The following is an 11,704-nucleotide window of genomic DNA, read 5'->3' on the forward strand; positions in this document are numbered from 1 at the left end:
AACAATGGCACTGAGCCCTGGTGACACAGTCCTTAAACACTTGGCTGATAATCAAAAGGTCAAGGGTTCAAACTCTCCAGCTGCTCAATGGAATAAAGACATGGCAATTGGCTTCCCTAAAGATTTACAGCCCTGAAAACCCTACGGGGCAGTTCTACTTTGCACTATAATGTAGCTACGAATTGGAATTGTCTCCTCAGCAGTATATATATATATATTTTTAACCATGGCATACCATACCTCTTCTCTACTTGGTGGGCAAGGTACAAACCCATTAGGATGGAGAGATGAGAAGCAGGGTGAGACAAGAGGAACCTTGCCTCTTGCAAAATTTAAGGAGGCACTCACTTTCAGAATTGTGCAAATGCAAGGAGGGCCCTGAGCCTTCTTAAATTTTGCACTTCAGGAGCTTCCCTAACTAGTCCTTGTCCTGACTATGATGAAAGTCAATGGTGAGAAAAACAGTCCCAACAAGGAACTCTAAATTACTTTATCAAATACATAACTAGGCAATATGTTAAATTCTAGGGCTACAGGCTTAAAGAACACATTATCATAGAACCATAACTAAAAAGTAATCAATTTAAAATTGGTAAATAGACAATATGTTTGGCCAATATTATCTCATTTAATTCTCACAAAGAAGTAAACCTTTGAAACTTTAAAAAAAAATGCTCAATATTGCAATTGAGTCAAACTCAAGTCCATTACAAAAAAAAAAATACTTATTTGCAGTCACAAAACTTATGTGCAGTTGGTCGAATTATCCATGTTTAGTGAGTCTGAATATCTTTAAATCTGAACAATAGTGAGTTTAGAAACAGTTACCTAAATTTGTCTGAGAAACAACAAAACATCATGTGGGGTGCACAGAGCACCCAATGGGTATAACTACAGCCAACATCATTCCTCCTACTGTCCCACATATAAACATTGATAACAAATACCCTCCATGCTACCCCTGTTTTCACAGGGTGAACAATTTTATTATTGGTATCTGAATCAATGTTCCCAGGACAATTTCCCTGAATAAAATCCTCTTATCTTGCCCACTTAATATCCTTCCAAAAGACATTTGTTTTATTCCCTACACAAAATGTAATACTCTCACACTTTTCTTTCTAAACTATCTAATGTGAACTGTATTATAGGAATCTATATGCTTAAAGGCGATCTGGTGGCACAGTAGTTAAGTGCTCAGCTGCTATCCAAAATGCTGGTAGTTCAAGTCTACCAGTGGCTCCTTGGAAACTCTATGTGGTAATTCTAATTGTCCCTATAGGGTCCCAGAGAGTCGGAATCGACTCAATGATGCTGGTATGGGTATATGCTTAAAATCATCAAGGGATGCGAGAAGGAAATGTTGAAATAGGCCATTGAAAATGTTTGTTAGAAGAGAGTTTATGATAAAGTGTTTGAGAAGCTTGATTCAGAAAATACATAGAGAACTATAATAGAATTGTCAAGAAGTGTAATTAATTTAAAGTGAGATTAGATGGCAAAGCTGAGGGTCCATCTCCAGCAGTTGCCATTTGCTCCAGTGCCTGTGCTGAGTCAGGTATAGCTTGATCTGTCCTGGGCTGTGTTCTAAAAGTATAAGGAAATGATCTTAAAATCACTGTGGATTTTGATTTAACAGGAGGATATGGGACATACATAACTAGTGTCATTCTTAACTTGCAAACCGTTGCAGTGATTATAAAATCCAACCCAGACACCTCAATACAATTTAGAGAAGAAAAAAGAGATACAGGAAGGTTAAGGAAATGCACACGTAAATTTCCCTTTTCAACAGATGAATCATCAAGAAAAACAAACCATCACAAGATAATCTAACCGAAATCATTGAATTTGTTCTCTTGGGCTTTGCTGACATGCCCCATCTCCAGTGGTTCCTTTTTGGATTGTTTTTAATCATCTATATCATTATCCTGATGAGCAATAGCACCATATTTCTAATAACAAAAATGGATCCTGCTCTCCAGAGCCCTATGTATTTTTTCCTGGCAAATTTTTCCTTCTTGGAAATCTGCTATGTATCAACTACTCTCACCAGAATGCTGATTAATATTGGGACCCAGAGAAGAAGAATTTCCTTAGTTGCCTGTGCTACACAGATGTGCTTTTTCCTTCTGTTCGGAGGCACAGAATGCTTGCTCCTGGCAGTGATGGCCTATGACCGCTATGTGGCCATTTGTGATCCTCTGGACTATCCTCTAGTCATGAACCCCAGGGTTTGCATTCAGCTGGTGACTGGGTCCTGGATCATTGGAATCCCAGTTGTGATAGGGCAGACATATCAGATTTTCTCTCTGCCTTTTTGTGGATCTAAACAAATTAACCACTATTTTTGTGATATCCCCCCAGTACTCAAGCTGGCTTGTGGGGACACCTTTGTAAATGAGATGTTGGTCTACACAGTTGCTGTGTTATTTGTCATGGTTCCATTTCTGTGGATACTGGGCTCCTACAGTAAAATCATCTCCATCATCCTGAAGTTGCCATCAGCCACAAGTCAAGCCAAAGCCTTCTCTACCTGCTCGTCTCATCTTACGGTTGTGGTGTTATTCTTTGGATCAGGTATTATTGCCTACTTAAGACCTAACACTAGACACTCAGAGGGAACTGAAAAAAATGCTTTCTCTTTTCTGCCCTATCCTGACTCCTATGTTTAATCCCATGATATATAGTCTAAGGAACAAGGATGTCATAATGGTACTGAGAAAACTGCTATGTAATTCACTTCATTAAAGAATGAGTTAAATGTATAAGAATTGCTTTCTTATGTATTTTTAATTAAATTTCAACAAATGTATACTTTTAACATATCTTGTGTTATGGATTGAGTTGTGTCACCTAAAAAATGTGTGTCAACTTAGCTAGGCTATGATTCTCAGTGTTGCGTGATAGACCACCACTTTGTTTTATGAGTCGGAAACTTCTAGAAGGCAATTTGTTTGTTTTGGTGATTTTCCTGTGTTGTAAATCCTACCTCTACGATGTTAACGAGGCAGGATTAGAGGCAGTAATGTTAATGAGGCAGGGCTCAATCTACAACATTAGGTTATACCTTGAGTCAATCTCTTTTGAAATAAGAGAAGCTAGCATAGAGACAGGGGACTTCCTACCATCAAGATTGAAGAACGAGGAAGGAAACATGTTCTTTGGACCTGGGGTCCCTGCACTGGGAAGTTCCTAGACCAGGGGAAAATTGATGACAAGGACTTTACCCCAGAGACAGCAGAGAGGGAAAGCTTCTCCTGGAGCTGCATCTCTGAATTTGGAGTTCTAGCCTCCTTGACTGTGAGAGAACAAATTTCTCTTTGTTAAGCTACATACTTGGGGTATTTCTGTTATAGCAGCACTAGATTGCTAAGACTCCTTGTCTTTCCAAACAATCGTTTCCAAGTTAAAAATCTCTTGTAATATTGTCAGAACTTTCTGCTCAAATTATATAAGTAGTATATATGTTAAAAAAAAATCATTATATTAGTAATTCTATAATTTCATTGTGCAGTGTCCTCCCTCAATGAGAATTTTTGCTCAGGCTGATTTATTTTAGTGAGTTGTAATGTATAATCCGTTATATCACTTAGCATAAAACTTATTCATTTCCATAAGTGTCCATACAGTTGTGACACCCATTTTAAAAACTAGGTTTGAAATATGCATTAATTAAAACTATAAAGTGTTCCTTAGGTATCCATGGGGGTTGGTTACAGGGCTCCCACAAATACAAAAATCCATGGATGCTCAAGCACATTATATAAAATGACACAATATTTGCATATAACCTATGCAGAAACTTCCATATACTTTAAATCATTTCTAGATTACTTATAATGCCTAATACAATGCAAATGCTATGTAAATATTTGTTATACAGTATTGTTTAGGGAATAGTGACAAGACACGAGGTGAACGATGCTCAAACAACAAGTGCTGAAGAGAGAGACTGGGGATCTGTGACATGGTGGAAGGCTACAGCTAGCTGAGTGTGCCTACACATCATTTCATTGGCATGGATTCAGTGTATTCCTGGCACATTAACAATAATAATGTAGTCTCTATGATAAACCTGGAAAAGCCTCTCTGAAGAAGTAACATTTGAACTGAGTCCTAAATAGTTAGAAGGAGTAACTAAAGAACATTTTAAGCAGATGTAAAAGCAAAGGACGAGTGTTAAGTTTTACATTCTTAGAGTCCTAAAGAACAAATTGTCTGGGGAAAAAAATGTGTTAGCAGATGAGCATAGAAATAAAGGTAGCAGCTGAGTTATATAGCAGTTTTCAACCCCTGGTAAGAAATCTGAATTATCCAAAGTACTATGGGAATCCATGAAAGTGGTTTACATTTTCTGTAGAGAACACTGGTAGATTCTACCAGCCACTACTTGAGATAGTTCTACTGTTGCCTATAGGGTTACTATGAGCAGGAATCGATTCAAAGACAAGGGGTTTGGTTTATTGTCTTTTGTTTGTTGGTTGGTTTATTTGTTTTACTAGAAAACAATTAAGGAATAATTAGAAATGCAAATACCATAGAAAAACAGCGTAGAGGTTGGTGGGTGTGCTAATGAATCTTTCAAGTCTTTAAATCATTTAAGATTGTAAACCCAGACTGGAAACAAGAACCAGATGAGATGGAAACATATTAAGTAGATGTCTACTGCATTCTGTGATGGTATTTGATATTTTATATATATATATATACACGTGTGTGTGTATATATATGTATATATGTATATATATATATAAACCAAACCCAGTGCTGTCGAGTCGATTCCGACTCATAGGGACCCTATGGGACAGAGTAGAACTGTTCCATAGGGTTTCCAAGGAGCGCCTGGCAGATTTGAACTGCATTTGTCCCTTGGTATCAGAGGTAGATTTTTTTCAGGACCCTTGCTAATACCAAAATCTGAAGATGCTCAAATCCATTTTGCAAAATGGCGTAGTTTTTCATACAACATATACATATCCTCCAATATACTTTAAGCCATCTCTAGATTACCTGTAATACCTAATACAATGTAACTTCAATGTAAATAGTTGGTATACAGTACTGTATTGTTTAGGGATTAATGCCAAGACAAGGGGCAAACAATGCTCAAACAATGAGTCCTGGAGAGAGAGACTGAGAATCTGAAATTCTGAGAGGCTATAATTTTTTTTTTTTTTTTTTTTTTATGTAAGGGAATGCCTACATATAAATTCATTTGCATGAATTTAGCATGGTGCTCTGAGTGTGGCAAGTTCAAATTTTGCTTTCTGGAACTTTCTTTTTTTTTTTCTCTCTCTTCTGAGTGCATTTAATCTCAGATGGTTGAATCCACGGATGCAGAATTCACAGATACAGAGGGTCGACTAGTATATATATACTTTGCGTTATTTATTAAAAATGATAATTATATATATTTATTACATATGTATGTTTGTGTACATATGTGTATCTATCTATGTATCTATCTGTCTATTTGCCCTGGTAGTACAGTGGTTAAAGGACTCTGCAGATAACAAAAAATAGTCAACAGTTCAAACCCACCAGCCACTCTGCAGGAGAATAATGTGGCAATCTGTAAAGATTTACAGCCTTGGAAACCCTATGGGGCAATTCTACTTTGTTCTATATGGTCTCTATGAGTTGGAACAGACTCATTGGCTATGGGTTTGGTTTTGGCATATATATATACACACACACACACACACACATATACATGTGTGTCTATATATGTTTATTATGTATATATGCATATATATATGTATACGTACTGTGACAGAAACCCTGGTGGCATAGTGGTTAAGTGCTACAGCTGCTAACCAAAGGGTTGGCAGTTCGAATCTGCCAGGTGTTCCTGGGAAACTCTATGGGGCAGTTCTACTCTGTCCTATGGTGTCGCTATGAGTTCGAATTGACTCGATGGCACTGGGTTTGGTTGTATGTACTGTGAAAAATGGGAATTCCAGAGTACTTAGTGGTGCTCATGAGAAAACTGTTTAGATACCACAATGCTGCTGTGGTTCAAAGACAGCAATGGGATACTGAAGGATTTAAAGTCAGAAAAGGTATATGTCAGGGTTGTATTATTTCACCATACTTATTCAATCTGTATACTGAGCAAACAATCTGAAAGCTGGACTATATGGAGAAGAATGGGGCATTGAGATTGGAGAAAGACTCATAAACAACCTGCATTATGCAGATGACACTACCTTGCTTCCTCAAAGTGAAGAGGACTTGAAGCACTCACTGATGAACATCAAAGATTGCATCTTTCAGTGTGGATTGCACATCAACATAAAGAAATCAAAATTCTCACAACTGGACCAATAAGCACCATCATGATAAGCAGAAAAGACTGAAGTTGTCAAGGATTTCATTTTACTTGGGCCCACAATCAACACACATAGAAGCAGCAGTAAATAAATCAAATGATATAGTGCAATGGGCAAATCTGCTGCAAAAGAACTCTTTAAGATGATGAGAAAGAAAGATGACACTTTGATGGCCCCAATATCAAGATACACATTTACTGTATATTTATACATATGTACATATGTCATATTTTGGCTCTTGTGGACTTGCTTTGATTTTCTTCAGTTTCAGCTTGAACTTGCATATGAGCAATTGATGGTCTGTTTCACAGTGGGCTCCTGGCCTTGTTCTGACTGATGATATTGAGCTTCTCCATCGTCTCTTTCCCCAAATGTAGTCAATTTGATTTCTGTGTGTTCTATCTGGTGAGATCCATGTGTATAGTCGCCGTTTATGTTGGTGAAAGAAAGTATTTCCAATGAAGAAGTCATTGGTCTTGCAAAATTCTATCATTCAATCTCCAGCATTGTTTCTATCACCAAGGCAGTATTTTCCAATGACTGATCCTTCTTCTTTGTTTCCAACTTTTGCATTCTAATCAGCAGTAATTATCAATGCATCCCGATTGTATGTTTGATCAATTTCAGACAGCAGAAGCTGTTAAAAATCTTCAATTTCTTTATCTTTGGCCTTAGTGTTTGGTGCATAAATTTGAATAATAGTCATATTAATTGGTCTTCCTTGTAGGCATATGGATATTATCCCATCACTGACAGCATTCTATTTCAGGATAGATCTTGAAATATTCTTTTTGCTCAGACTACAGATTGAATAGATATGATGAAAGGATGTGGTGATGTGGCATGGCTGAAAATGAGAAGTAACAGCTGCAAACATCCATTAATAACTAGAATGCAGAACGTGTGAAGTATGAATCTATGAAAATTGGAAATCATTATAAATGAAATGGAATGCATAAACAACAATATCCTAGGCATTAGTGAGCTGAAATGGAACTGCTACTGGCCACTTCGAATTGCACAATCATATGGTCTACTATGTTGGGAATGAAAATTTCAAGAGGAATGGCACTGCGTTTATCCTCCAAAAGAACATTTCAAGATCTATCCTGAAGTACAATAGGATAGGTATCCACACACAGTAAGATAATACCCACACACCTACAAAGACCAGTTAATAAAACCCTTCAAATTTATGCACCAAACACTAAGGCCAAAGATGAAGAAACTGAAGATTTTTAACAACTTCTGCTGTCTGAAATTGATCAAACATACAATCGGGATGCATTGATAATTACTGCTGATTAGAATGCAAAAGTTGGAAACAAAGAAGAGGGACTCACAGTTGTAAAAATATGGCCTCAGTGATAGAAACGATGCTGGAGATTGCATGGTAGAATTTTGCAAGAACAACTGCTTCTTCATTGCAAATACATTTTTCACCAACATAAATGGTGACTATACAGGAGGACCTTGCCAGATAGGACACACAGGAATCAGATTGACTACATCTGTGGAAAAAGACGATGGAAAAGCTCCACAACATTAGTCAAAACAAGGTCAGGGGCAGACTGTGGAACAGACCTTCAATTGCTTATATGATAGTTCAAGTTGAAACTGAAGAAAATTAGAACAAGTCCACAAGAGCCAAAGTATGATCTTGAGTATATCCCACCTGAATTTAGAAACCATCTCAAGAATAGATTTGATGTTTTGAACACTAATGATCAAAGACCAGATAAGCTGTGGAATGACATCAAAGACATCATACATGCAGAAAGCAAGAGGTAATTAAAAAGATAGAAGACAAAGAAAACACCAAAATGGATCTCAGAAGAGACTCTGAATCTTGCTCTTGAACATCAAGCAGCTAAAGCAAAAGGAAGAAAAGATGAAGTAAAAGAACTGAACAGAAGATTTCAAAGGACAGCTCGAGAAGACAAAGTATTATAATAACATGTGCAAAGAGCTGAAAATAGAAAACCAGAAGGGAAAAACACACTTGGCGTTTCTCAAGTTGCAAGAACTGAAGAAAAATTCAAGCCTCGAGTTGCAATAGTGTAGAATTCTATGGGGAAAATATTAAACGACGCAGGAAGCATTGAAAGAAGATGGAAGAAACACACGGAGTCATTATATCAAAAAGAATTGGTCAGCATTCAACCATTTCAAGAGATAGTGTATGATCAGGAACCAAGGGTACTAAAGGAAGTCCAAGCTACACTGAAGGCATTGGCAAAAATCAAGGCTCTAGGAACGGATGGAATATCAACTGAAATGTTTCAACAAATGGATGCAGCCCTGGAAGTTCTCGCTTGTCTCTGCCAAGACATTTAGAAGATAGCTATTGGCCAACCAACTGGAAATGATCCATATTTATGCTTATTCCCAAGAAAGGTGAACACACTGGTGGCGTAGTGGTTAAGTGCTACAACTGCTAATCTAAAGGTCGGCAGTTCGAATCTGCCAGGCACTCCTTGGAAACTGTATGGGGCAGTTCTACTCTTGTCCTGTAGGGTCGGTATGAGTCAGAATTGACTCAACAGCAATGGGTTTGGGTTTTTTTGGTCCAAGAAAGGTGATTTAGCCCAGTGTGGAATTTATTGACAGATATCATTAATATCACATGCAAGCAAAATTTTGGTGAAGCTCATTCAAAAGAGGCTGCAGCAATATATCAGGGGAACTCCCAGAAATTGAAGCTGGATATAGATATCCCTGTGGAACCAGGGATATCGTTGCTGATGTCAGATGGCTCCTGGCTGATAGCAGAGAATACCAGAAGGATATTTACCCGTGTTTTATTGACTATGCAAAGATGTTCGACTGTGTGGATCATAACAAATTTTGGATAACTTTGTGAAGAACGGGAATTCCAGAACGCTTAATTGTGCTCATGAGGTATCTGCACAAAGATCAAGAGGCAGTTGTTCCAGCAGAACAAGGGGATACTGCATGGTTTAAATTCAGGAAAGGTATGCATCAGGGATGTATCTTTTCGCCATATCTATTCAATCTGTATGCCAAGCAAATAATTTCTTGTAGTAACAGAGTTGTTATAGCCAAAAAGCAAACACAGAATCTTATCCTAAGAGTGGCTGAATTACAGTGCCAACTCAATTACCAACCTTGAGAGGTGTCTGAAGTTAAAGTGAAGGCATTGATTAGGCAGAAATGGAATCCTGAAACTTGGGATGGGGACGTATGGCTAGATCATCAGGAAGCTGGAGAAGCTGAGCCCCTAAATTTCATTGAATCACTCCTACCAATACAACAAGCCCTCTCACTCCTATCTGAAGAGATTACTCCCTGCTTGTCTGCTAAACCACCCTCCTCAGTAGAACCATTTCCCCCTCCACCCCCATCTAATGAGAATAACACAGCCTTGTCTAAAGAGCCTTTGTCTGAGTTATTGCCTGGGGCATCAAACAAGGCAGATGCTTTACAACACAATGCTGAATGTTCTCAAAACATTTCCCCACCACTGATTTGGGCTACTAGATCAATAACTAGACTTAAGGTGAAGTACAATGTGTGACTGAGGAGGAGACAAGCTAAGCTACACTCTAAAAGAACTGCTTTATGTTTTCTAATGGGTACAAATGGAAACCTGGGCAATATGTGTGGGAATGGCTACAAAGGTATGGGATAATTGTGAAAGGAACATAAAGATGGATCAGTCTGAGTGTATTGATATGGGCCCCCTAAGCAAAGGTTTTTCATTTGGCATTTCAGCTTGAGAAGTTAGGAAAAGAATCTAGCAGTTTAGTTGGTTGGGTTCCTGAAGCATGGATTACTCCGAGGCCTATGCTAAATCAAGTTGAAGTACCAGACTTGCCTTGGCATACTGTAGATGAAGGTATCCAAAGGTTTAGGGAAACTGGCACATTAGATGGATTTATCAGGTTCAACTCACAGACCCACACATGGAGTGCCCAGGGAAAATATCTTTTACTGCAGTGGTGAAGCACAAATTTATGAAGGAAGCCCCAGCATCCTTGAAGACTGCTGTGATTGCTATTTTATGGAAGTCAGATTTGCCAGTGGGAACTGCCTTAATGGACTTCAGACACCCAACTACAATGAGGTTGATTGGACCCTTTGGTGGTAAAGGCCAACTGTCAGCACTCAATCCACAAAGACAAAGTGGGTGTAACTACTGTAATGGACAGCAGAGTCAAAGCAGTAATCAGTAATCGAAATAGTCTGATCTGCATGAACTTACGTTTTGGTTACTTAGTTATGTTGTTCCTAGGGGTAAAATAGACGGAAAACCTACTAAATATTTACTTGATCTGTAAAAGCCGATGAATTCTAGATCAAGTGAACAGCAGTCTAACTTGAATCTCCAGAATAGAGAATCACGACCCCTCAATCAATTCCCAGACTTGAGTGAGTTTAAAGACCTACAACCCCTTGAATGAAAGGGAGGCCAGGTCCCCTTGAGGAAGGACTCCAATACACTGTCAAAAACTTATACTGTTAATTTTTCTCCCAGCCTTTCTCAAAGGGATCTATGGTCTTTTATGAGAGTGACTGTCCACTGGGGAAAAGGAAATAGAGTTTTGGGGGGGTTACTGGATACTGGCTCTGAACTGACACTAATTCCTGGAGACACAAAATGTCACTGTGGCCCACAAGTCAGAGTGGGGCATATGGAGGTCAGGTTATTAATGGAGTCTTAGCTCATGTCCATCATACAGTATGTCCAGTGACTCCCTGAACCCATTCTTTAGTGATTTCCGCAGTTCAGGAATGCATAATTCAAATAGATATACTCAGTAACTGGCAGAACCTCCACAATGGATCCCTGATAAATGGAGTTAGGGCTATTACAGTAGGATAAGCCAAGTGGAAACCATTAGAATTGCCCCTACCCGGGAAAATGGTAAACCAAAAGCAATACCTCATTCCTGGAGGGACTGCAGAGATTACTGCCACTATCAAGGACCTGAAGGATGCAAGGGGGTTATTCCCACCACATCACCATTCAACTTGCCTCTTTGGGTTGTGCAAAAACCAGATGTATCTTGGAGAATGGCAATGAATTACAGAAAACTTAACCAGGGAGTGACTCCAGTTGCAGCTGCTATTCCAGATGTGGTTTCATTGCTTGAGCAAATTAATACATCTCCTGGAACCTGGTATGCAGTTATTGATCTGACTAATGCCTTTTTCTCCATACCTGCTTTGAAGGACCACCAGATGCAGTTTGCCTTCAGCTGGCAAGGCCAGCAATACAACTTTAGTTGCCTACTCCAGGGCTACATCAATTCTCCAGCCCTGTGTCATAATTTAGTCCTCAGGGACCTTGATCACTTTCCCTTCCACAAGACTTCACATTGGTCCATTACATTGATGACATTATG

General features: G+C 38.6%; 1 pseudogene; it reads left to right on the forward strand.

Moving 5' to 3' along the window:
- The first annotated feature begins 1,495 nt into the window (after window positions 1–1,495).
- On the forward strand, window positions 1,496–2,751 carry LOC126080464 (olfactory receptor 10AG1-like; annotated as a pseudogene).
- The last annotated feature ends 8,953 nt before the right edge of the window (window positions 2,752–11,704 follow it).

The sequence above is a fragment of the Elephas maximus genome, chromosome 7 (genome assembly GCF_024166365.1).
Source record: "Elephas maximus indicus isolate mEleMax1 chromosome 7, mEleMax1 primary haplotype, whole genome shotgun sequence".
Taxonomy (NCBI): domain Eukaryota; kingdom Metazoa; phylum Chordata; class Mammalia; order Proboscidea; family Elephantidae; genus Elephas; species Elephas maximus.